This window comes from Oncorhynchus nerka, linkage group LG13 (genome assembly GCF_034236695.1).
Source record: "Oncorhynchus nerka isolate Pitt River linkage group LG13, Oner_Uvic_2.0, whole genome shotgun sequence".
NCBI lineage: Eukaryota > Metazoa > Chordata > Actinopteri > Salmoniformes > Salmonidae > Oncorhynchus > Oncorhynchus nerka.
The window spans coordinates 22,176,339-22,204,301 of NC_088408.1; the positions used below are offsets into that span (position 1 = coordinate 22,176,339).

Consider the following 27,963-nt stretch of genomic DNA (forward strand, 5'->3'; position numbering starts at 1 on the left):
CATTCCTGCCCTACTCAACCCTGCCCTACTCAACCCTGCCCTACTCAACTCTGACCTACTCATTCCTGCCCTACTCAACCCTGCCCTACTCAATCAGTAACCGGTTCAATAAGGTGTGGGTGAGTAAGTGTGAGCGTAATTCCAGTGTAATCACTATTAAAGCGACAGCTGTTTAGAATGGGCAGGTTTAAAAAGCCAATTGGACTGGTTGTTGTCTCACCTCTGCTGCATTTCACAGTAGTTACATATCAAGTCCAGTGAAGCACTTAACTGTCCACTGGCTGGTTTTCCCATCAGGCAGAACACCTTTATATAAGTACACCTGTAGGGAAACCATTCAGGGATTTAAAAGATCCAGGTATGTATTCACAAAGCGTCTCAGTGTGGGAGTGCTGATCTAGGATCAGTTTTACCATTTTAGATCATAATGAATAAGAGGGGAGCTGAGGCTTTGTAAATATGGGTCCTGGTCTGTGTCCCATTAGTCTGAATGGGACTCTAACGTTTAGGCCTTATCTAAAGTTAAAACAGAGAATAAACTGCTGGAAGTGGTGTTGGAGGGCCAGTAGGAGACACCCTTTCCTCTGATCGAAAAAAAAATATCCCAATGACCCAGGTTAGTGATTGGGGACACTGCCCTGTGTAGGTTGCCGTCTTTCGGATGGGACGTTAATTTGGTAGAAGTTGTCACTAAATATCCCATGGCACTTATCGTAAGAGTAGATGTTGTTAACCTCGGTGTCCTGGCTAAATTCCCAAGCTGTCCCTCATATCATCACGGTCACCTAACCATCCCCAGCTTACAATTGTCTCATTCATCCCCCTCCTCTCCCCTGTAACTATTCCCCAGGTCATTGTTGTAAATGAGAATGTGTTCTCAGTCAACTTACCTGTTAAAATAAGGGTGAAAAAATGGAAGGCTATTCTATGTATTTGCCATTTCAGATGATTCTTGAAGTGAATAAACGTATTCCTCATGTAACATCACATTAGGATCACATAGGCCCTGATACACATCTACATACCAGGAGCTCTGCACATGGCTATTGTATGACATTGCTGTGCATTCCTGCAGTGTAATTAGAGGTTTCTATTGTTCACCTCTGGGAGGCTCTTTCCTCTCCATTCCTCATACCTCAGGCATGCAACTGGTACTATAGACTTCTTAACAAGCTATTACTGCTGCTGCAAACACCATCCTGCATGAATAGCAGTAATATTTAGCATTCCATTATGGAGATATTGATATTCCACAGAACACATACTTCTCCCCTCCCTCTCTCCCCCCCTCTGTCCCCCCTCTGTCCCCCCCTCTCCCCCTCTCTCCCCCTCCCCTCTCTCTTTCTCTCCCTCTCCCTCTCTCTCTCCATTGATGTTTAATGACTACGTAATCACGAAGGGAATTATCAACTAGTCTAGTTTAATACAGTGGGATGTTGTTGTTTAATATCAGTGTTTCCGCTATATGCATTTAGCAGCGGCGCATCGTGGCCGCAAAAGAAACAAAATATATAAAGTATGTAGAAAAGATAATGAAACTATCTATTTTTTTAACGAGGTCATCTTTGAGAACTAACAATCCATAAAATAAAAAACGAGCAAGTCAGGGAGATTCTGAAATGTAAAAAATGGCATTGGGCCCACATTGATTTTGTTATAATGTTTGAGTCACTCAGATCGCATAAGAACAAGGCCTAAGCCATGGAAAAATGCATAAAATTGCAGGGCATTAGCTTTAAAACTTCAGATTCTCTCTCCCCACAGGCAAAATGTGTAGAATTGCAGGGAATTAGCTTTAAAACAGCAACATTTGCAACCCCCCCTAACTTTAGCACCACTGTTGAAAACAGTCCTAGGGGGAACACTGGATATGCACGGTGTGTTGTAGACCATACTAATGGAACAGAAGTTCAGATCATGTTTTGCCAGATCAACCAGGTAGTGCATTGGTAATGCAGGCTATATACTGTCTTACACTCTGTCTCTTGTCTAAGCCTACGTGTTTAACACAGTGTATCCTGTCTGAGCATAGCAGGGTAAGCTCTGAAGACGGACAGGTGTTTTCATTTATATCGTCTGTACCATTTAGAAACTGCATATACTGTACGTTGCTGTGTTTCAGTGTCACGCCTTGTCCTGAGATATCTCTGTTTTCTTTATATTTTGTTTAGGTCATGGTGTGACTAGGGTGGGTACGCTAGTTTTGGATTGTCTAGGGTTTTTGTATATCTAGGGTTTTTTGTATGTCTAGGGTTTTGTAGGTCGAGGGGTTTTTGTATTCTATGTTGGCCTGATATGGTTCCCAATCAGAGACAGCAGTTTATCATTGTCTCTGATTGGGGATCATATTTAGGCAGCCATTTCCCTTTGGTGTTTGTGGGATCTTGTCTATGTGTAGTTGCCTGTCAGCACTCGTTTGTTTAGCTTCGCGCTTTGTTATTTTGTTATTTTGTTCCGTGTTCATTCTTTAAATAAATAAATAAGAATGTACGCATACGACGCTGCGCCTTGGTCCGATCCTTATAACGAACGTGACATTAAGTTGAACACGTGAACGAGCAGGGTTGAGATTCCCTGTCACACTATCCAGAGCTGTCGCAGCCGTTACCCACTGGTTATGTAAACCAAATAAATCTATGCGATGATGTTGAATCAACGTGGAAAACTGATTAGATTTGCAGAAAGTCATCAACATAAGGGAATTTGGTATTTTTTTCACTGAACTTTCAACCCAAATCCAATGATTTTTTGGGGTGGGATTTCACGTTGAATTCACGTTCGTTGACAACTCAACCAAATGTAAATCAAAACTAGATGTTGAGCTGATGTCTGTGCCCAGTGGGTAGCTACTGCACAGTATGTTTTTATTCAAGTAGATCGTATTACAAACTTTGGCCCTAGTAAGATTATCAATGCAAACTCAAAGCTATTAAGTTTGAACAAACATTCTATATTCCATCTCGCATTGTATGGACTAGTTCCCCAAAATGTATTAAAAATAATTGTGAAATAAAGTATATTGAAGAAATAGAAGAAATAGGCCAATATAGACCAATAAGTAGGGAACGTTGACCTTAACCATGACCCCGGATGTGATCGTAGTATTTAAAGCCAACCACATCCCTTACCCTGACCCCACTGATAACTGTACTCATCCTCTTTAGCAAACATCAGGTTGGTGCTAATGTTACAGGAACACTTAGGGTGCCTTTGTAAATTCACTCTGGAGTGCCACATTAGCTGGACGTTTGTAAATTCACTCTGGAGTGCCACATTAGCTGGACGTTTGTAAATTCACTCTGAAGTGCCACATTAGCTGGACGTTAGTAAATTCACTCTGGAGTGCCACATTAGCTGGACGTTAGTAAATTCACTCTGGAGTGCCACATTAGCTGGACGTTAGTAAATTCACTCTGGAGTGCCACATTAGCTGGACGTTAGTAAATTCACTCTGGAGTGCCACATTAGCTGGACGTTAGTAAATTCACTCTGGAGTGCCACATTAGCTGGACGTTTGTAAATTCACTCTGGAGTGCCACATTAGCTGGACGTTAGTAAATTCACTCTGGAGTGCCACATTAGCTACAAGTTTGTAAATTCACTCTGGAGTGCCACATTAGCTGGACGTTAGTAAATTCACTCTGGAGTGCCACATTAGCTACAAGTTTGTAAATTCACTCTGAAGTGCCACATTAGCTGGACGTTAGTAAATTCACTCTGAAGTGCCACATTAGCTGGACGTTAGTAAATTCACTCTGAAGTGCCACATTAGCTACAAGTTTGTAAATTCACTCTGGAGTGCCACATTAGCTGGACGTTAGTAAATTCACTCTGGAGTGCCACATTAGCTGGACGTTAGTAAATTCACTCTGGAGTGCCACATTAGCTGGACGTTAGTAAATTCACTCTGAAGTGCCACATTAGCTGGACGTTAGTAAATTCACTCTGGAGTGCCACATTAGCTGGACGTTAGTAAATTCACTCTGGAGTGCCACATTAGCTGGACGTTAGTAAATTCACTCTGGAGTGCCACATTAGCTGGACGTTAGTAAATTCACTCTGGAGTGCCACATTAGCTGGACGTTAGTAAATTCACTCTGGAGTGCCACATTAGCTGGACGTTTGTAAATTCACTCTGGAGTGCCACATTAGCTGGACTTTAGTAAATTCACTCTGGAGTGCCACATTAGCTGGACGTTAGTAAATTCACTCTGGAGTGCCACATTAGCTGGACGTTAGTAAATTCACTCTGGAGTGCCACATTAGCTGGACGTTTGTAAATTCACTCTGGAGTGCCACATTAGCTGGACGTTAGTAAATTCACTCTGGAGTGCCACATTAGCTGGACGTTTGTAAATTCACTCTGGAGTGCCACATTAGCTGGACGTTAGTAAATTCACTCTGGAGTGCCACATTAGCTGGACGTTAGTAAATTCACTCTGGAGTGCCACATTAGCTGGACGTTAGTAAATTCACTCTGGAGTGCCACATTAGCTGGACGTTAGTAAATTCACTCTGGAGTGCCACATTAGCTGGACGTTTGTAAATTCACTCTGGAGTGCCACATTAGCTGGACGTTAGTAAATTCACTCTGGAGTGCCACATTAGCTGGACGTTAGTAAATTCACTCTGGAGTGCCACATTAGCTGGACGTTAGTAAATTCACTCTGGAGTGCCACATTAGCTGGACGTTTGTAAATTCACTCTGGAGTGCCACATTAGCTGGACGTTAGTAAATTCACTCTGGAGTGCCACATTAGCTGGACGTTAGTAAATTCACTCTGGAGTGCCACATTAGCTGGACGTTAGTAAATTCACTCTGGAGTGCCACATTAGCTACAAGTTTGTAAATTCAGAGCGGTTCGCTCTCAGATAGTTCCAAGCGCAAACTGGACGCTCTGGCCGAGGAGTAGGATTGATCAGAGCGTTCAGACATCACAACGGCAGTCAAGCACCCAAGCTAACTAGCTAACGTTGGCTAGCTTGCTAGCTATTTCCAGACATAAATTAGAGAACACCTCACTCTGACCATTTTATTCACCCTATCAGAGCTGGTTAGGCAGTTTTCATTTTATCCAGAGCGTTGGTGACTGTAACTGTACAGCTGGCAACAATTTAATGAAGATTTTTTGTCGACGTTTACTGACACTGGCCAAGTTCAATGGGTGTTGAGCGATTGTAAATTCATCAATTATTCTGCACTCTGGCACACTCAGACGAGAGGGCTCTGAAATCGGAGTAGATGGCCAGAGTGAATTTACGAACACACCCTAGGCTTCAAAGAAAGCCACGGCATCCCAAACATTGGCAGCATCTCAACATTTTGGCTAGTTGGCTAGTTGGCGCACTGTGTAGGCTATTGTCCGACATATGCAAGAGCCTGGAATTCCACTTATATTTGAGTCATTCATTAGTCGAATCCATCTGGTCAGCGTGACTCAAGACAGATAGCCTTCAGTATGTTAAGCTAATTATACTGAATGGAATGGATGACTTTCTGGGTGGATGTGGTAGGTTATACAATGATACATACATTGAGTCAGTCACTCTACTCTATCTTTAACATTTGATATGGTATTTTCAACAGGATCTTCATTCTGACTCTGAATAGAGTAGAATATATTCTATTCTAGAATCATTATGCAATCATCATCATCCACCACAGGGCATGTAATCACCAGCAAAGTAGGGATGTTGTTAAAATATCAGCTGTTGTGCAATTGTTAACAAAGATTGTCTGTTTTGTTGACAACAATTCACAGAGATTAGACCAGCTTTAGCAAACTGACCCTGACATCAGGAGACAGCATGAAAATCCTAAAGATTTTTCTCATGTCAACCTTAAAGAGAGCTTGCTGTAGATTGAGAATATACTGAACACTGAGAAATAAAGGTGCTATCTAGATCCTAACAGGGTTCTGCGTCTGTCCCCATAGGAGAACCATTTGAACAACCATCTTTGGTTCTAGGTAGAAACATTTTGTGTCCCATGAATAACCCTTTCCACATAGGGTTCTACATGGAACCCAAAGGGGTTTTTACCTGGAACCAAAAATAGTTACCCTATGGGGACAGCCGAAGAACCCCTTTGGAACCTTTTTGCAGGTCTAGTCCAGTATTGTTGTTGGCTGATGTCTTGATTGTGTTTGGGGTTGTTGTTGGCTGATGTCTTGATTCTAGGTTTGGGGTTGTTGTTGGCTGATGTCTTGGTTCTAGGTTTGGGGTTGTTGTTGGAGGATGTCTTGGTTCTAGGTTTGGGTTCTATTAGTGGCTGATGTCTTGGTTCTAGGTTTGGGATCTGTTATTGGTTGATGTCTTGGTTCTAGATTTGTGGTATGGTGTTGGGATCTCCTGCTTATGAGAAAGGTTTGGTTCTCTATCTGGTCTCAGATCATATCCTAAGATTTGTAGACTGCTGGTTTATGGGGTCCTACTTAGGATTAGTCACTAGTGATTTATGGGGACATCAGTGTTTAAGTGCTAGCTGTGCCATACAGTCAAATCAAATCAAATCAAATCAAATTTTATTTGTCACATACACATGGTTAGCAGATGTTAATGCGAGTGTAGCGAAATGCTTGTGCTTCTAGTTCCGACAATGCAGTGATAACCAACAAGTAATCTAACTAACAATTCCAAAACTACTGTCTTATACACAGTGTAAGGGGATAAGGAATATGTACATAAGGATATATGAATGAGTGATGGTACAGAGCAGCATACAGTAGATGGTATCGAGTACAGTATATACATATGAGATGAGTATGTAGACAAAGTAAACAAAGTGGCATAGTTAAAGTGGCTAGTGACATAAGAATGCAGTCGATGATCTAGAGTACAGTATATACATATGCATATGAGATGAATAATGTAGGGTAAGTAACATTATATAAGGTAGCATTGTTTAAAGTGGCTAGTGATATATTTACATCATTTCCCATCAATTCCCATTATTAAAGTGGCTGGAGTTGGGTCAGTGTCAATGACAGTGTGTTGGCAGCAGCCACTCAATGTTAGTGATTGCTGTTTAACAGTCTGATGGCCTTGAGATAGAAGCTGTTTTCAGTCTCTCGGTCCCAGCTTTGATGCACCTGTACTGACCTCGCCTTCTGGATGATAGCGGGGTGAACAGGCAGTGGTTCGGGTGGTTGATGTCCTTGATGATCTTTATGGCCTTCCTGTAACATCGGGTGGTGTAGGTGTCCTGGAGGGCAGGTAGTTTGCCCCCGGTGATGCGTTGTGCAGACCTCACTACCCTCTGGAGAGCCTTACGGTTGAGGGCGGAGCAGTTGCCGTACCAGGCGGTGATACAGCCCGCCAGGATGCTCTCGATTGTGCATCTGTAGAAGTTTGTGAGTGCTTTTGGTGACAAGCCGAATTTCTTCAGCCTCCTGAGGTTGAAGAGGCGCTGCTGCGCCTTCTTCACGACGCTGTCAGTGTGAGTGGACCAATTCAGTTTGTCTGTGATGTGTATGCCGAGGAACTTAAAACTTGCTACCCTCTCCACTACTGATCCATCGATGTGGATAGGGGGGTGTTCCCTCTGCTGTTTCCTGAAGTCCACAATCATCTCCTTAGTTTTGTTGACGTTGAGTGTGAGGTTATTTTCCTGACACCACACTCCGAGGGCCCTCACCTCCTCCCTGTAGGCCGTCTCGTCGTTGTTGGTAATCAAGCCTACCACTGTTGTGTCGTCCGCAAACTTGATGATTGAGTTAGAGGCGTGCATGGCCACGCAGTCGTGGGTGAACAGGGAGTACAGGAGAGGGCTCAGAACGCACCCTTGTGGGGCCCCCGTGTTGAGGATCAGCGGGGAGGAGATGTTGTTGCCTACCCTCACCACCTGTGGGCGGCCCGTCAGGAAGTCCAGTACCCAGTTGCACAGGGCGGGGTCGAGACCCAGGGTCTCGAGCTTGATGACGAGCTTGGAGGGTACTGCTGGTTTATGGGGTCCTACTTAGGATTACAGTAGCTTAGGTTAGCTGAAGGTTATGACTTCATGTATGTCTGGACTCCAGGCATGAAGATAGGATGACTTGCATTTGTTAGCATACCAATGACACATCATTGAGACCAAGGAACTCTTCCTCTATAACACTTTCCTCTCTCTCCTCTCCCTGCTTTCTCTCTCTCCTCTCCCTGCTCTCTCTCTCCTCTCCCTGCTCTCTCTCTCTCCTCTCCCTGCTTTCTCTCTCCTCTCCCTGCTCTCTCTCTCTCTGCTAACTCTCTCCTCTTCCTGCTCTCTCTCCTCTCTCTCCTCTCTCTGCTCTCTCTCCTCTCTGCTCACTCTCTCCTCTTTCCTCTCTCCTCTCCCTGCTCTCTCTCTCCTCTCTCTCCTCTCCATGCTCCCTATTTTCCTCTTGCTCTCTTCTCCTTGCTTTCTCTCCTCTCTCTCTCTCTCTCCTTTCCCTGCACTCTCTTTCCTCTCTCTCCTCTCTCTCTGCTCTCTCTCTCCTCTCTTTCCTCTACCTGATCCCTCTGTCCTCTCCCTGCTCTCTCTTTCCTCTCTCTCCTCTCTCTGCTCTCTCTCTCCTCTCTTTCCTCTACCTGATCCCTCTCTCCTCTCCCTGCTCTCTCTTTCCTCTCTCTCCTCTCTCTGCTCTCTCTCTCCTCTCTTTCCTCTACCTGATCCCTCTCTCCTCTCCCTGCTCTCTCTTTCCTCTCTCTCCTCTCTCTGCTCTCTCTCTCCTCTCTCTCCTCTCCCTGCTCTCTCTCCTCTCCCTGCTCTCTCTCTCCTCTCCCTGCTCGCTTTCTCCTCTCTTTCCTCTACCCGATCCCTCTCTCCTCTCCCTGCTCTCTCTTTCCTCTCTCTGCTCTCTCTCTCCTCTCTCTCCTCTCCCTGCTCTCTCTATCCTCTCACTGCTCTCTCTCCTCTCTCCTCTCCCTGCTCTCTTTCTCCTCTCTTTCCTCTACCTGATCCCTCTCTCCTCTCCCTGCTCTCTCTCTCTCCTCTCCCTGGCCTCTCTCTCCTCTCTCTCCTCTCTCTGCTCTCTCTCCTCTCTCTCTCTCTCTCTCACTCCCTCTCTCTCCTCTCTCCTCTCCCTCCTCTCTCTCCTCTCTCTGCTCACTCTCCTCTCTCTCCTCTCCCTGCTCTCTCTCTCTCCTCTCTCTCCTCTCCCCTGCTCTCTCCTCTCTCTCTCATCTCCCTCTCTCTCCTCTCTCTGCTCACTCTCTCTCCTCTCCTCTCCCTCTCTCCTCTCCCTGCTCTCTCTGCTCTCTCTCTCTCTTCTCTGCTCCTCTCTCCCCTCTCCTCTCCCTGCTCTCTCTCTCTCCTCTCTTTCCTCTACCTGATCCCTCTCTCCTCTCCCTTCTCTCTCTCTCTCATCTCCCTGGCCTCTCTCTCCTCTCTCTGCTCACTCTCTCCTCTCTCTCCTCTCCTCTCCCTGCTCTCTCTCCTCTCTCCTCTCCCTGCTCACTCTCCTCTCTCTGCTCTCTCTCTCCTCTCTCTCCTCTCTCTGCTCTCTCTACTCTCTCTCCTCTCTCTCCTCTTCCTGCTCTCTCTTTCCTCTCTCTCCTCTCCCTGGTCTCTCTCTCCTCTCCCTGCTCTCTCTTTCCTCTCTCTCCTCTCCCTGGTCTCTCTCTCCTCTCCCTGCTCTCTCCCGTGCGTGCTCTGACAGTATGAAATATAATGCATCCTCTTCATCAGTTACAGGAGCCCAGTACGGCCTAAATGTAGGGGCGGTCTGTCCTCCTAACCATCACATAGTGATGTGATGTCTTTGTGTGTGTTTGTGTGTGCGTTTGTGTGTGTAGTTTACGTATTTATTTATCTAGCACACACACAGGTAAACACCCTGGTTCTCTAGAGATGCATGTACAAGCAAACCAGTCGATTTTGCAAAACAAGCCCCATTACTGTGCTGGCGAGCCCGTCATTCAGTTTATTCTGAGCAGCTCAGAAATGCACCCACACACTGGCAGGCCTCTAATGACGCGGTGTATGGCTGAGAGTACTGATACGCTGACTGAATAGATTAAAGCATCCCATGACACAGCTGTGCTCTCTATGATACACAGGCATTAAATGACAGGAAAGTAATACAAAGGAGGCAAGCTGAGTCTTTAGAGGGAATCCTTAGAGGGAGTCTTTAGAGGGAGTCTTTAAAGGGAGTCTTTAGAGGGAGTCCTTAGAGGGAGTCCTTAGAGGGAGTCTTTAAAGGAAGTCTTTAGAGGGAGTCTTTAGAGGGAGTCTTTAGAGGGAGTCCTTAGAGGGAGTCTTTAGAGGGAGTCCTTAGAGGGAGTCCTTAGAGGGAGTCTTTAAAGGGAGTCTTTAGAGGGAGTCTTTAGAGGGAGTCCTTAGAGGGAGTCTTTAGAGGGAGTCCTTAGAGGGAGTCTTTAGAGGGAGTCCTTAGAGGGAGTCCTTAGAGGGAGTCATTAGAGGGAGTCCTTAGAGGGAGTCCTTAGAGGGAGTCCTTAGAGGGAGTCATTAGAGGGAGTCCTTAGAGGGAGTCTTTAGAGGGAGTCTTTAGAGGGAGTCCTTAGAGGGAGTCCTTAGAGGGAGTCTTTAAAGGGAGTCTTTAGAATGATTTTTTAGAATGAGTCTTTAGAAGGAGTTTTTAGAGGGAGTCTTTAGAGGGAGTCTTTATAAGGAGACTTTGTTTAGAGGGAGTCTTTAGAGGGAGTCTTTATAATGAGACTTTAGAGGGAGTCTTTAGAGGGAGTCTTTAGAAGGAGTCTTTGTAATGAGACTTTAGAGGGAGTCTTTAGAGGGAGTCTTTATAATGAGTCTTTAGAAGGAGTCTTTATAAGGAGACTTTGTTTAGAGGGAGTCTTTAGAGGGAGTCTTTATAATGAGTCTTTAGAGGGAGTCTTTATAATGAGTCTTTAGAAGGAGTCTTTAGAGGGAGTCTTTATAATGAGACTTTAGAGGGAGTCTTTAGAGGGAGTCTTTGTAATGAGTCTTTAGAGGGAGTCTTTAGATGGAGTCTTTAGCAGGAGTCTTTATAAGGAGACTTTGTTTAGAGGGAGTCTTTAGAGTGAGTCTTTATAATGAGACTTTAGAGGGAGTCTTTAGAGGGAGTCCTTAGAGGGAGTCCTTAGAGGGAGTCCTTAGAGGGAGTCATTAGAGGGAGTCCTTAGAGGGAGTCATTAGAGGGAGTCCTTAGAGGGAGTCCTTAGAGGGAGTCCTTAGAGGGAGTCCTTAGAGGGAGTATTTAATGGGAGTCTTTATAATGAGTCTTTAGAAGGAGTCTTTAGAAGGAGTTGTTAGAAGGAGTCTTTAGAGGGAGTCTTTAGAGGGAGTCTTTATAAGGAGACTTTGTTTAGAGGGAGTCTTTAGAGGGAGTCTTTATAATGAGACTTTAGAGGGAGTCTTTAGAGGGAGTCTTCAGAGGGAGTCCTTAGAGGGAGTCCTTAGAGGGAGTCCTTTGAGGGAGTCTTTAGAGGGAGTCATTAGAGGGAGTCCTTAGAGGGAGTCCTTAGAGGGAGTCCTTAGAGGGAGTCTTTAGAGGGAGTCCTTAGAGGGAGTCCTTAGAGGGAGTCATTAGAGGGAGTCCTTAGAGGGAGTCTTTAGAGGGAGTCATTAGAGGGAGTCCTTAGAGGGAGTCCTTAGAGGGAGTATTTAATGGGAGTCTTTATAATGAGTCTTTAGAAGGAGTCTTTAGAGGATGTCTTTATAAGGAGACTTTGTTTAGAGGGAGTCTTTAGAGGGAGTCTTTAGAAGGAGTCTTTAGAGGATGTCTTTATAATGAGACTTTAGAGGGAGTCTTTAGAGGGAGTCTTTATAATGAGTCTTTAGAAGAAGTCTTTATAAGGAGACTTTGTTTAGAGGGAGTCTTTAGAGGGAGTCTTTATAATGAGTCTTTATAATGAGACTTTAGAGGGAGTCTTTAGAGGGAGTCTTTATAATGAGTCTTTATAATGAGTCTTTAGAAGGAGTCTTTAGAAGGAGTCTTTAGAAGGAGGCTTTAGAGGGAGTCTTTAGAGGGAGTCTTTATAATGATACTTTAGAGGGAGTCTTTAGAGGGAGTCTTTAGAGGGAGTCTTTAGAGGGAGTTGTTAGAAGGAGTCTTTATAATGATACTTTAGAGGGAGTCTTTAGAGGGAGTCGTTAGAATGAGTCTTTAGAAGGAGTCTTTATAATTAGTCTTTAGAAGGAGTCTTTATAAGGAATCTTTATAAGGAGACTTTCTTTAGAGGGAGTCTTTATAAGGAGTTTTTAGTGTATGTGTTACTTTATCCCGCTTTTGTATATAATGAGACTGCTGTCAAGGCCATGCAGCCGAAGCCCGTCGTAGTTTTAAAACTGATGAAGAGGATGCATTATATTTCATACTGTCAGAGCACGCACAGGAGAGAGCAGGGAGAGGAGAGAGAGACCAGGGAGAGGAGAGAGAGGACATGCATTACAAATAAAGGCATTTCAATTCATTATATTTATTTTTGATAACCAATTTACCCCTTTTACCAAAACCTACTATTATGTACCTTAGCAGCTTCTGTCTACTAAAACCTACTATTATGTACCTTATCAGCTTCTGTCTACTAAAACCTACTATTATGTACCTTAGCAGCTTCTGTCTACCAAAACCTACTATTATGTACCTTAGCAGCTTCTGTCTACTAAAACCTACTATTATGTACCTTAGCAGCTTCTGTCTACTAAAACCTACTATTATGTACCTTAGCAGCTTCTGTCTACTAAACCTACTATTATGTACCTTAGCAGCTTCTGTCTACTAAAACCTACTATTATGTACCTTAGCAGCTTCTGTCTACTAAAACCTACTATTATGTACCTTAGCAGCTTCTGTCTACTAAAACCTACTATTATGTACCTTAGCAGCTTCTGTCTACTAAAACCTACTATTATGTACCTTAGCAGCTTCTGTCTACCAAAACCTACTATGATGTACCTTAGCAGCTTCTGTCTACTAAAACCTACTATTATGTACCTTAGCAGCTTCTGTCTACTAAAACCTACTATTATGTACATTAGCAGCTTCTGTCTACTAAAACCTACTATTATGTACCTTAGCAGCTTCTGTCTACTAAAACCTACTATTATGTACCTTAGCAGCTTCTGTCTACTAAAACCTACTATTATGTACCTTAGCAGCTTCTGTCTACCAAAACCTACTATGATGTACCTTAGCAGCTTCTGTCTACTAAAACCTACTATGATGTACCTTAGCAGCTTCTGTCTACTAAAACCTACTATTATGTACCTTAGCAGCTTCTGTCTACCATAACCTACTATTATGTACCTTAGCAGCTTCTGTCTACTAAAACCTACTATTATGTACCTTAGCAGCTTCTGTCTACTAAAACCTACTATTATGTACCTTAGCAGCTTCTGTCTACCAAAACCTACTATGATGTACCTTAGCAGCTTCTGTCTACTAAAACCTACTATTATGTACCTTAGCAGCTTCTGTCTACTAAAACCTACTATTATGTACATTAGCAGCTTCTGTCTACTAAAACCTACTATTATGTACCTTAGCAGCTTCTGTCTACTAAAACCTACTATTATGTACCTTAGCAGCTTCTGTCTACTAAAACCTACTATTATGTACCTTAGCAGCTTCTGTCTACCAAAACCTACTATGATGTACCTTAGCAGCTTCTGTCTACTAAAACCTACTATTATGTACCTTAGCAGCTTCTGTCTACTAAAACCTACTATTATGTACATTAGCAGCTTCTGTCTTCTAAAACCTACTATTATGTACCTTAGCAGCTTCTGTCTACTAAAACCTACTATTATGTACATTAGCAGCTTCTGTCTACTAAAACCTACTATTATGTACCTTAGCAGCTTCTGTCTACTAAAACCTACTATTATGTACCTTAGCAGCTTCTGTCTACTAAAACCTACTATTATGTACCTTAGCAGCTTCTGTCTACTAAAACCTACTATTATGTACCTTAGCAGCTTCTGTCTACTAAAACCTACTATTATGTACCTTAGCAGCTTCTGTCTACTAAAACCTACTATTATGTACCTTAGCAACTTCTGTCTACTAAAACCTACTATTATGTACCTTAGCAGCTTCTGTCTACTAAAACCTACTATTATGTACCTTAGCAGCTTCTGTCTACTAAAACCTACTATTATGTACCTTAGCAGCTTCTGTCTACTAAAACCTACTATTATGTACCTTAGCAGCTTCTGTCTACTAAAACCTACTATTATGTACCTTAGCAGCTTCTGTCTACTAAAACCTACTATTATGTACCTTAGCAGCTTCTGTCTACTAAAACCTGCTATTGTGTACCTTAGCAGCTTCTGTCTACTAAAACCTACTATTATGTACCTTAGCAGCTTCTGTCTACTAAAACCTACTATTATGTACCTTAGCAGTACTTCCCTTCCTTGTTTTTTTCTGCTTTGCAATGTGATTGGACTAACCGATGCACGTGTAAAGCAAGTCATGAACCCACAGCCACAGGCCAGTGTGTTAGAATTTACGTTGCAGCTATTTGCCAAAGGCCAAACATATTGATGATTAGATTAGCGCTGTAAATGCAGTGCTAACAAGTAGCGTGTTTTTATTGCCATGGCTGTCTGGTGGGAAGGGATGGATGGGGATGGGACAGCCATGCCACAAATCATGCCAGGTTCCCTGTGGCGCCAGTCCTCTAGAGTCAGACCTGGTGTCCCTAGTTGATGATGTCCCTATTTCAGGTATTACATGCTGGCTTCTAGCCCACTGGGAGTAGGGAGATGTTGCCACTAGATGCTGATCCCCCCCCCCTACTCCCCCTATTATGTCTTGTGCTCCTTAATAAATGAAAAGTTGTGTAAGTTGCTCCATCTACACATCACTGAGGCTCCAAGCCCCCCTTTCTCCTCCCCCTCTCTCTTTCTCCTGCTCTCCCCTCTCTCATCTCCCCCTCTCACTCTCTCCTTCCCCCCCTCTCTCCCTCTTGCTCCCACCCTCTCTCAATTCAATTCAATTCAAGGGGCTTTATTGGCATGGGAAACATGTGTTAACATTGCCAAAGCAAGTGAGGTAGATAATGTACAAAAGTGAAATAAACAATAAAAATGAACAGTAAACATTACACATACAGAAGTTTCAAAACAATAAAGACATTACAAATGTCATATTATATATATATATTTCAAAACAGTAAAGACATTACAAATGTCATATATATATATAATATGACATTTGTAATGTCTTTATTGTTTTGAAACTTCTGTATGTGTAATGTTTACTGTTCATATTTATTGTTTATTTCACTTTTGTATATTATCTACCTCACTTGCTTTGGCAGTGTTGTAACATTGTACAAATGGTTCAAATACACAAGGGAAAATAAATAATCATAAATATGGGTTGTATATACAATGGTGTTTGTTCTTCACTGGTTGCCCTTTTCTTGTGGCAACAGGTCACACATCTTGCTGCTGTGATGGCACACTGTGGAATTTCACCCAGTAGATATGGGAGTTTATCAAAATTGGATTTGTTTTCGAATTCTTTGTGGATCTGTGTAATCTGAGGGAAATATGTGTCTCTAATATGGTCATAGGTTGGGCAGGAGGTTAGGAAGTGCAGCTCAGTTTCCACCTCATTTTGTGGGCAGTGAGCACATAGCCTGTCTTCTCTTGAGAGCCATGTCTGCCTATGGTGGCCTTTCTCAATATCAAGGCTATGCTCACTGAGTCTGTACATAGTCAAAGCTTTCCTTAATTTTGGGTCAGTCACAGTGGTCAGGTATTCTGCCACTGTGTACTCTCTGTTTAGGGCCAAATAGCATTCTAGTTTGCTCTGTTTTTTTGTTAATTCTTTCCAATGTGTCTTTTTGTTTTCTCATGATTTGGTTGGGTCTAATTGTGCTGCTGTCCTGGGGCTCTGTGGGGTGTGTTTGTGTTTGTGAACAGAGCCCCAGGACCAGCTTGCTTAGGGGACTCTTCTCTAGGTTAATCTCTCTGTAGGTGATGGCTTCATTATGGAAGGTTTGGGAATCGTTTCCTTTTAGGTGGTTGTAGAATTTAACGGCTCTTTTCTGGATTTTGATAATTAGCGGGTATCGGCCTAATTCTGCTCTGCATGCATTATTTGGTGTTTTACATTATACACAGAGGATATTTTTTGCAGAATTCTGCATGCAGAGCAATATGGTGTTTGTCCCATTTTGTGAAGTCTTGGTTGGTGAGCGGACCCCAGACCTCACAACCATAAAGGGCAATGGGCTCTATGACTGATTCAAGTATTTTTAGCCAGATCCTAATTGGTATGTTCAATTTTATGTTCCTTTTGATGGCATAGAATGCCCTTCTTGCCTTGTCTCTCAGATCGTTCATAGCTCTATCTCCCCTGCTCTCCCGCTCTCCCGTGCTCTCTCTCTCTCTCTCTCTCTCTATTAAATTTAAAGGGCTTTATTGGCATGGGAAACATATATTTACATTGCCAAAGCAAGTGAAATAGATAATAAACAAAAGTGAAATAAACAATAACGAATGAACAGTAAACATTACACTGACAAATGTTCCAAAATAATTAAGACATTTCAAATGTAATTCTCTCTCTCTCTCACATAATATCAAAGTGGATTCAACCACAAAGACCAGGGATGTTTTCCAATGCCTCGCAAAGAAGGGCACCTATTGGTAGTTGGGTAAATATTTTAAAAAGCAGACTATTGAATATCCCTTTGAACATGATAAAGTTATTCATTACATTTTGGATGGTGTATCAATACACCCAGTCAATGCAAAGATACAGGTATCCTTCCTAACTCAGTTGCTGGAGAGGAAGGAAACCGCTCAGGGATTTCACCATGAGGCCAATGGTGACTTTAAAACAGTTACAGAGTTTAATGGCTGTGATAGGAGAAAACTGAGGATCGATCAACAACATTTTAGTTACTCCACAATACTAACATAATTGACAGAGTGAAAAGAAGGAAGCCTGTACAGAATACAAATATTTAAAAACATACTTCTTGTTTGTAACAAGGCACTAAACTAATACTGCAAAAAACGTGGCAAAGCAATTCACTTTTTGTCCTGAATACAAAGTCTTATATTTGGAGTAAATCCAATACAACACATTACTGAGTACCACTCTCCATATTTTCAAGCATAGTGGTGGCTGCATCATGTTGTACGTATGCTTGTAATCATTAAGGACTGGGGAGTTTTTCAGGATAAAAAAGAAAATGGAATTAAACACAGGTAAAATCCTAGAGGAAAACCTGGTTCAGTCTGCTTTCCACCAGACACATGGAGATGAATTCATCTTTCAGCAGGACAATAACCTAAAACACAAGGCCAGATCTACACTGGAGTTGCTTACCAAGAAGACAGTGAATGTTCCTGAGTGGCCGAGTTATTTAAATCTATTTAAAAAAAATATGGAATGTTAATCCTTTTGATAAAGTCAGTAATCCTTTGGCTGTAATCCACAGTAGGCTGTAATCCACAGTAGCTGTAATACACAGTAGGCTGTTTTTTAAATTTAAATTTAACCTTTATTTAACTAGGCAAGTCAGTTAAGAACAAATTCTTATTTTCAATGACGGCCTAGGAACAGTGGGTTAACTGCCTGTTCAGGGGCAGAACGACAGATTTGTACCTTGTCAGCTCAGGGATTTGAACTTGCAACCTTTCAATTACTAGTCCAACTCTCTAACCACTAGGCTACCCTGCCGCCCCACACTAGGCTGTAATACACAGTAGGCTGTAATACACAGTAGACTGTAGTACACAGTAGGCTGTAATACACAGTAGGCTGTAATACACAGTAGGCTGTAATACACAGTAGGCTGTAATACACAGTAGACTGTAATACACAGTAGGCTGTAATACACAGTAGACTGTAATACACAGTAGGCTGTAATACACAGTAGGCTGTAATACACAGTAGGCTGTAATACACAGTAGACTGTAATACACAGTAGACTGTAATACACAGTAGGCTGTAATACACAGTAGACTGTAATACACAGTAGACTGTAATACACAGTAGGCTGTAATTCACAGTAGGCTGTATTGTTTTAAGAAAGTAAGTACATAATCATCATTATGCTTTTTCATGCCAGATCAGGAAGCATATTTCTGGTGCATCCTTTTTCGACCCGCCTCAAGAAGCCTTAAGTCATTTCTACAATTGTGGAGCCCACAACATCGAGATGTAGGAAATGTTGTCTACCAAAACTGATATTCTACACATGTTAGTACATTAGTCTCGCACGGTCGTGTAGTCATGTCAAGCAAAGAAATCTGGCAAGAAGAGGGAATTCAGTCCGACCTCTCCATAGAGTCAGAACTCTCTCCATGGATAACCTATAACTATGATACTGAGGAACACTTCCTGGTTGCAAACCCACACTAACCCAGTAACTTTAGCTGGGCTTGATTGTGTTTACCTGGTGTAATGGGACCACTAGAACAGTCGTACAACTGCAAACTCCACTTGTCTGAAACACCAGGCAGGCTAAAGCAAACGCCAAAAATATTAGTATTCAAACCCAGGCCTGAAAAAGGCAGTCTCTGTGTTTGTGTGGTAACATGCAGTGGTTGTAGCATTTCAGGAACTGGGAATTTATTGAAAGTTCATGGAATTTTGCAACCCTAGTTATGAATGATTTCACTGTGTATCGGCGAAGCCTATTTCTCTGTGTTCCTATTATCCCTTTGTCCTACCTCAGTTCCCCTTTCGTCATGTGTAAGTCACAACATGCTGTCAAGTCATTTAGCCATCTGCATAAGTGGACCGACCCAAATGTGTGTGTGTGTGTGTGTGTGTGTCTGTTTTGTAAATAGGTCATGGTTTCTAGGAGTGATAAATACAGTGGCTCTTATGGTTTACAGCCAAGCAATGTTGTTACGCTGTTAGTGCTCTTATCTCATCTTCTCCCTATCTACAGTTATGTGTATATGTGTGTGTGTCTGTGTGTCTGTGCTTGATATGTGTCTATTTATGTGTGTGAGCGATGTAGGCCAAGCGCTATGAGCAGAACGCGAGCTGACGACTGTCTCTTCAGGCGAGCTAGCAAGCAGATGGGGAAGACTGGATGTCATTAAATTATGGTATAATTAGCAGGATGTATTGGGTAAGAAACTGAGAGATGGAGAGAGTGGAGAGGAGAGAAGAAGGGATATAGAAAGAGAGAGCAGAGAGGCCTGCCATTGCTAATTCGCCCAAAGTGAGACTGTGTAGCCTGTCTGGGGGTCACACACACACACACACACACACACACACACACACACACACACACACACACACACACACACACACACACACACACACACACACACACACACACACACACACACACACACACACACACACACACACACACACACACACACACACACACACACACACACAGACACCTAATCCCACTCCACTTCCTTATCACAGCCATCAGTGGGTGAACTGTATGAGTTTGCACCCAGATCCGCTGACGGGAGCTTCTCTAATGAACTGCGCTATGCCCTTTCAAAATGTATGTTATTCCTGATGTATGTTTGAAAGAAGTCCTCTTATCTCATCAGTCTGGTTACTAGTGCTCTACCAATGACCCTCTACAAGCCCCTATGAGCCATGATGGGAAGGCTCAGTGAAAACAGGTCAGCAGATGTAAAGCTACATCTAGAAGAGCTGAAGCCTGAAGCCTGGTCAAGTGGAAAGAGAGGCAGAGAGGATAAACACCACTATGGAGGGAAGAGGATATATAATAGGCAGAGAGGATAAACACCACTATGGAGGGAAGAGAATATATAATAGGCAGAGAGGATAAACACCACTATGGAGGGAAGAGGATATATAATAGGCAGAGAGGATAAACACCACTATGGAGGGAAGAGGATATATAATAGGCAGAGAAGATAAACACCACTATGGTGGGAAGAGAATATATAATAGGCAGAGAGGATAAACACCACTATGGAGGGAAGAGGATATATAATAGGCAGAGAAGATAAACATCACTATGGTGGGAAGAGAATATATAATAGGCAGAGAGGATAAACACCACTATGGAGGGAAGAGGATATATAATAGGCAGAGAGGATAAACACCACTATGGAGGGAAGAGGATATATAATAGGCAGAGAAGATAAACACCACTATGGTGGGAAGAGAATATATAATAGGCAGAGAGGATAAACACCACTATGGAGGGAAGAGGATATATAATAGGCAGAGAGGATAAACACCACTATGGTGGGAAGAGGATATATAATAGGCAGAGAGGATAAACACCACTATGGAGGGAAGAGGATATATAATAGGCAGAGAAGATAAACACCACTATGGTGGGAAGAGAATATATAATAGGCAGAGAGGATAAACACCACTATGGAGGGAAGAGGATATATAATAGGCAAAGAGGATAAACACCACTATGGAGGGAAGAGGATATATAATAGGGAGAGAGGATAAACACCACTATGGAGGGAAGAGGATATATAATAGGCAGAGAGGATAAACACCACTATGGAGGGAAGAGGATATATAATAGGCAGAGAGGATAAACACCACTATGGAGGGAAGAGGATATGTAATAGGCAGAGAGGATAAACACCACTATGGAGGGAAGAGGATATATAATAGGCAGAGAGGATAAACACCACTATGGTGGGAAGAGGATATATAATAGGGAGAGAGGATAAACACCACTATGGAGGGAAGAGGATATATAATAGGCAGAGAGGATAAACACCACTATGGAGGGAAGAGGATATATAATAGGCAGAGAGGATAAACACCACTATGGAGGGAAGAGGATATATAATAGGCAGAGAGGATAAACACCACTATGGAGGGAAGAGGATATATAATAGGCAGAGAGGATAAACACCACTATGGAGGGAAGAGGATATATAATAGGCAGAGAGGATAAACACCACTATGGAGGGAAGAGGATATATAATAGGCAGAGAAGATAAACACCACTATGGAGGGAAGAGGATATATAATAGGCAGAGAGGATAAACACCACTATGGAGGGAAGAGGATATATAATAGGCAAAGAGGATAAACACCACTATGGAGGGAAGAGGATATATAATAGGCAGAGAGGATAAACACCACTATGGAGGGAAGAGGATATATAATAGGCAGAGAGGATAAACACCACTATGGAGGGAAGAGGATATATAATAGGCAGAGAGGATAAACACCACTATGGAGGGAAGAGGATATATAATAGGCAGAGAGGATAAACACCACTATGGAGGGAAGAGGATATATAATAGGCAGAGAGGATAAACACCACTATGGAGGAAGAGGATATATAATAGGCAGAGAGGATAAACACCACTATGGAGGGAAGAGGATATATAATAGGCAGAGAGGATAAACACCACTATGGAGGGAAGAGGATATATAATAGGGAGAAAGGATAAACACCACTATGGAGGGAAGAGGATATATAATAGGGAGAAAGGATAAACACCACTATGGAGGGAAGAGGATATATAATAGGCAAAGAGGATAAACACCACTATGGAGGGAAGAGGATATATAATAGGCAGAGAGGATAAACACCACTATGGAGGGAAGAGGATATATAATAGGCAGAGAGGATAAACACCACTATGGAGGGAAGAGGATATATAATAGGCAGAGAGGATAAACACCACTATGGAGGGAAGAGGATATATAATAGGCAGAGAGGAGGCTAGAGGAGGATAAAGGCACCACTATGGTGGGAAGAGGATATATAATAGGCAAAGAGGATAAACACCACTATGGAGGGAAGAGGATATATAATAGGCAGAGAGGATAAACACCACTATGGAGGGAAGAGGATATATAATAGGCAGAGAGGATAAACACCACTATGGAGGGAAGAGAATATATAATAGGCAGAGAGGATAAACACCACTATGGAGGGAAGAGGATATATAATAGGCAGAGAGGATAAACACCACTATGGAGGGAAGAGGATATATAATAGGCAAAGAGGATAAACACCACTATGGAGGGAAGAGGATATATAATAGGCAGAGAGGATAAACACCACTATGGAGGGAAGAGGATATATAATAGGCAGAGAGGATAAACACCACTATGGAGGGAAGAGGATATATAATAGGCAGAGAGGATAAACACCACTATGGAGGGAAGAGGATATATAATAGGCAGAGAGGATAAACACCACTATGGAGGGAAGAGGATATATAATAGGCAGAGAGGATAAACACCACTATGGAGGGAAGAGGATATATAATAGGGAGAGAGGATAAACACCACTATGGAGGGAAGAGGATATATAATAGGCAGAGAGGATAAACACCACTATGGAGGAAGAGGATATATAATAGGCAGAGAGGATAAACACCACTATGGAGGGAAGAGGATATATAATAGGGAGAGAGGATAAACACCACTATGGTGGGAAGAGGATATATAATAGGCAGAGAGGATAAACACCACTATGGAGGGAAGAGGATATATAATAGGCAGAGAGGATAAACACCACTATGGAGGGAAGAGGATATATAATAGGCAGAGAGGATAAACACCACTATGGAGGGAAGAGGATATATAATAGGCAGAGAGGATAAACACCACTATGGAGGGAAGAGGATATATAATAGGGAGAGAGGATAAACATCACTATGGAGGGAAGAGGATATATAATAGGCAGAGAGGATAAACACCACTATGGAGGGAAGAGGATATATAATAGGCAGAGAGGATAAACACCACTATGGAGGGAAGAGGATATATAATAGGCAGAGAGGATAAACACCACTATGGAGGGAAGAGGATATATAATAGGCAGAGAAGATAAACACCACTATGGAGGGAAGAGGATATATAATAGGCAGAGAGGATAAACACCACTATGGAGGGAAGAGGATATATAATAGGCAGAGAGGATAAACACCACTATGGTGGGAAGAGGATATATAATAGGGAGAAAGGGAGAGACTGATAAATGTTTTTTACTGTAGTTGTATGTACCTTCTCTGGTGTGTGTTTTTAGGAAATGACTCATATTGTACTACTGTGTTGTTATATAACCTGTGTGTGTGTGTGTGTGTGTTAACGATTAATACCCAGATGAGACCAAACTGAAGGCCTACATCCTAGCCCACCGCACAGAGGTATCACTCTGTCATCAGCCGGGCTGACACTGTGGTCAGGGACCTTGGTTGGGATGTGAAAGATTGATGCCCTGTCAAGACCATGCCAGCCATGTCATAAATATCTGCTAGCGATTGCCCATTTCTGTATGACTGTTAGACATTCAGTATGGCCTAGCCGTGGGAGTATATTTGAACCTCAGCTCCGTTATGAAGAGGTTCCCCCTTCCTCTGTCTTTCATTGGTTACACTTCATCCGTTTCTGAGCTCTCCCCCTCTCTCTTCCTCTATCCATCTCTCCATAGTTCTTTCTCCCCCTCTCTCTCCCCCCATCTCTCTCCATGTAGGCAGTTGACCCAGTGAAACGCTGCTTTAAGTTATGCAATGTCTCCGGGCTAAAAGTGGGACTGACACTGTTGTAAATACTTTGCAGAAATGAAACACACAGATAGTCACATTGTCAGTCTAAGATATCACATTCACAGCTTCAGAACCAACTTCATAAGAGATTTAAAAAAATAGGTTGTATATTGACTAAAAAGGCATTGTTGTCAGAATTAAATAGATACAGTCAGTGCATGATTAATAAAATGTACCAATACATCTCTGTGTAGTGTAATAAATATTACTATCAGGTTGGAAATCACAGCTAGTACATTGTCTGCTGACTCCAGCCATTCAGGGGATGAACTGTTTCAGCACAATATTGTTGACAAAAATGGATGAAAAGGGCAATGATTGGGAATCTCAACACAATCAATCTTGCTATGCAGTCCCGTTACGTGACTAAGTCTATAGCTAGGTTATGTATTTATGTACAGTAGGCCTACTTATTTAGCAAGCTAGCTATATGGCTTGATAACTAAGTAATTTAGCTAGCTAGAACCTAAACTGATATAGAAACTTGTACTATAGCTAGCTAGCTGCTGGAAAGTGTAACGTTATTGCCTGGACAAGTGGGTGAGTGGCAGACTTTTTAAAGTTTTATTTTCAGCTTCGGTGGCTATGGCTACCAAGACATGTGACTCACTAAGCTAGTTACTAATTTACTCAAACTTGAATGACTGTTGGCATATCTCTTAGTTGTCAATCAAAATGTATTCGACATTGGTCAAATGAGCAGGCAGGCAAGCTGTAAATCCATTCACTTGTGTGCCTCCAGCACACACACACTGTTGGGGTGAGTGACTCTGAACTTACAATGGCTAGCCCCAAGTCGTTATATGTATATATTTTTTTTTCTTGGCAATTTTGCTATTTGCCTCATGACTCCTGCATGCTTATTGTTGTCTATAAGGGGGATGAACAAGTCCTTTCTTGTTCACCCAACCGTGGGACAGACTATGTTTGTTCCCACACTCGGGATTCTCCGTTGGTTACACTGACCTTTGGCCTCCCATCCTATTCTAACCACCTCTCGCAGGCTTTGTATTCATGTTACCTGATGATTGCTGTACAATATGATCTTGTTGCCATCTAATGCACATTCAAATGTCATAAATCAACACTGAAGAACTCTCCCTGTCCTCTGCCATTCCTTGATTGTATTACTGCTGATGATATCTGGAAATGTGCATGTACACTCCGGCCCATCTACTGTTGCTAGCCCCAATTCTGACTTGTGCTCTAATATCTGCTTCACTGATTTCTGCTCTCGTAAAAGCCTGGGTTTTATGCACGTTAACAATAGAAGCTTATTACCTAAAATGTATCAATTGAAAGTGTGGGTTCACAGCTCCAATCCAGATGTGTTGGTCATTACTGAGACATGGTTAAGGAAGAGTGTTTTGAACACTGATGTTAACCTTTCTGGTTATAACCTTTTTCGGCAAGACAGATCTTCTAAAGGTGGGGGAGTGGAAATCTTTACCAAGGATCACTTTCAGTGCTCGGTTGTCTCCACCAAGTCTGTCCCCAAACAATTTGATTTGCTGGTTTTAAGCAATAAACTTTCAAATAGCTCTTTGTTGACTGTTGCTGGGTACTATCGTCCTCCATTAGCATCGGCCTGTATCCTAAGCTCTCTCCTGGCCCCTTACACTAAGCCTGAATTTGTCCTGCTAGGAGACCTAAACTGGGACATGCTTAAACCACCTGACCAAGTCCTAAAGCAATGGGACTCCCGTAGTCTTTCTCAGATTATTACCAGTCCCACCAGGTATGACTCCAAACACCCAGAAAAAACTATTCTCCTCAATGTTATCCTCACAACTAATCCTGATAGGTATCAGTCTGGTGTTTTCTGTAATGACCTTAGTGATCACTGTTTTACAGCCTGTGTTCATAATGGCTGCTAAGTGAAACAACCTGTCCTGATTTGTCATAGACGCTTGCTAAACAACTTTAGTGAGCAAGCGTTCCTTCATGAACTGGCCTATGTAAAATGGTATAGAATCAGCTTGATCCCCTCTATCGAAGATGCTTTGAACTTCTTTGTTGATATTTTCAGTGGAATTGTTAAAGTAACTCACTTTGGCCTTGCGGATATCTTATTTGCCTGAACGAGAGCCAGTCAGCCTGAGTATGCGCGTGTCGAGCCTTTCGCCAAATGCAATTTTTGGGGTGGAGTAACTCTTCAAGGTCACGGTCGAACCAGGTGCTGAACCTGTTTTTAATTCTCATTTTCTTTATGGGGGCGTGTTTGTTAAGGAGCAGTTCTATCTCTTCAGTCTAACCCCAAGAAGTTCTGGAAAACGGTTAAAGACCTGGAGAATAAACCCTCCTCCTCACAGCTGCCCATGTCCCTTAATGTTGATGATGTGGTTGTTACTGACAAGAAGCACATGGCTGAGCTCTTTAATCACCACTTCATTAAGTCAGGATTCTTATATGACTCACCCATGACTCCTTCCCCATCCAACATTTTCTCATCCCATCCCTTCTAATGCATCTAGCAGGCAGTCACTGAGTCCGAGGTGCTAAAGGAGCTCCTTAAACTTGACCCCAAAAAAACATCTGGGTCAGATGGTTTAGACCCTTCTTTAAGGTTGGTGCCGATATCATCACCAAGCCTATCTCTGACCTATTAAACCTATCTCTGACCTATTTAACCTGTCTCTGACCTATTTAACCTGTCTCTGACCTATTAAACCTATCTCTGACCTATTTAACCCGTCTCTGACCTATTTAACCTATCTCTGACCTATTTAACCTGTCTCTGACCTATTAAACCTATCTCTGACCTATTTAACCTGTCTCTGACCTATTTAACCTGTATCTGACCTATTTAACCTATCTCTGACCTATTTAACCTGTCTCTGACCTATTTAACCTGTCTCTGACATATTAAACCTATCTCTGACCTAATAAACCTATCTCTGACCTATTTAACCTGTCTCTGACCTATTAAACCTATCTCTGACCTATTTAACCTGTCTCTGACCTATTAAACCTATCTCTGACCTATTTAACCTGTCTCTGACCTATTAAACCTATCTCTGACCTATTTAACCTATCGCTGACCTATTTAACCTGTCTCTGACCTATTAAACCTATCTCTGACCTATTTAACCTATCGCTAACCTATTTAACCTGTCTCTCCTCTCTGGGGAGGTTCCCATTGCTTGGAAGGCAGTAAATATCCATTATTTACAGTGGAAGATCAAGCTGATCCTAACTGTTATAGGCCTATTTCTCTTTTGCCCTGTTTATCAAAAGTGTTAGAAAAACTAGTTAATAATCAACTGACTGGCTTTTTTGATGTCTATAATATTCTCTCTGATATGCAATCTGGTTTCCCGCTCAGGTTATGGATGTGTCACTGCAACCTTAAAGGTCCTGAATGATGTCACCATTGCCCTTGATTCTAAGCAATGTTGTGCTACTATTTTTATTGACTTGGCCAAATCTTTATACGGTAGACCATTCCATTCTTGTGGGCCGGCTAAGGACTATTGGTGTCTCTGAGGCGTCTTTGGCCTGGTTTGCTAACTACCTCTCTCAAAGAGTGCAGTGTATAAAGTCAGAACATCTGCTGTCTCAGCCACTGCCTGTCACCAAGGGAGTACCCCAAGGCTCGATCCTAGGCCCTACAATCTCTCATCCATTTATATGCAGATGATACAGTTGTATACTCAGCTGGCCCCTCTCCAGATTTTGTGTTAAACGCTCTACAGCAAAGCTTTCTCTGCCCTTAACCTTGTTCTGAACACCTCCAAAACAAAGGTCATGTGCTTTGGTAAGCAGAATTCCCCTCTCCCCACAGGTGTTATTACTACCTCTGAGGGTTTAGAGCTTGAGGTAGTCACCTCATACAAGTACTTGGGAGTATGGCTAGACGGCACACTGTCCTTCTCTCAGCACATATCAAAGCTGCAGGCTAAAGTTCAATCTGGACTTGGTTTCCTCTATCGTAATCGCTCCTCTTTCCCTGATTCAGATGACCATCCTACCTATGCTAGATTACGTAAAGACATAATTTATAGATCGACAGGTAAGGGTGCTCTTGAGCGGCTAGATGTTGTTTACCATTCGGCCATCAGATTTGCCACAAATGCTCCTTATAGGACACATCACTGCACTCTATATTCCTCTGTAAACTGGTCATCTCTGTATATCCGTCGCAAGACCTACTGGTTGATGCTTATTTATAAAACCCTCTTAGGCCTCACTCCCCCTTATCTGCGATATCTACTGCAGCCCTCATCCTCCACATACAACACCCAGTCACCCAGTCACATTCTTTTACAAGTCCCCTAAGCACACACATCCTTGGGTCGCTCCTCTTTTCAGTTCGCTGCAGCTAGTGACTGGAACAAGCTGCAACAAACACTCAAACTGGACAGTTTTATCTCAATCTCTTCATTCAACGACTCAATCAAGGACACAGTTGTGGCTGCTTTGCGTGATGTATTGTTGTCTCTACCTTTTTGCCCTTTGTGCTGTTGGCTGTGCCCAATAATGTTTGTGCCATGTTAGCGCTGCTACCATGTTGTGCTGCTGCCATGTTGTGTTGCTACCATGTT

The 27,963-nt window shown here is 42.6% G+C and overlaps 1 protein-coding gene across 2 annotated transcripts in view; it reads left to right on the plus strand.

Annotated features, from left to right (window-relative positions):
- LOC115123684 (serine/threonine-protein kinase PAK 5-like) overlaps positions 1-27,963 on the plus strand; it is a 156,198-nt gene that overhangs the window by 19,183 nt on the left and 109,052 nt on the right. Inside the window, exon 1 of one of the 2 annotated variants that reach the window (XM_065026256.1) lies at positions 27,720-27,963. This exon is cut by the window's right edge and continues 230 nt beyond it. The exons of the other annotated variant lie outside the window; for it this stretch is intronic. The gene's annotated coding sequence lies outside the window, so the exon portion shown is untranslated. Of the gene's footprint in view, positions 1-27,719 lie in introns of those variants that run through there. 2 annotated transcript variants of the gene reach the window in all.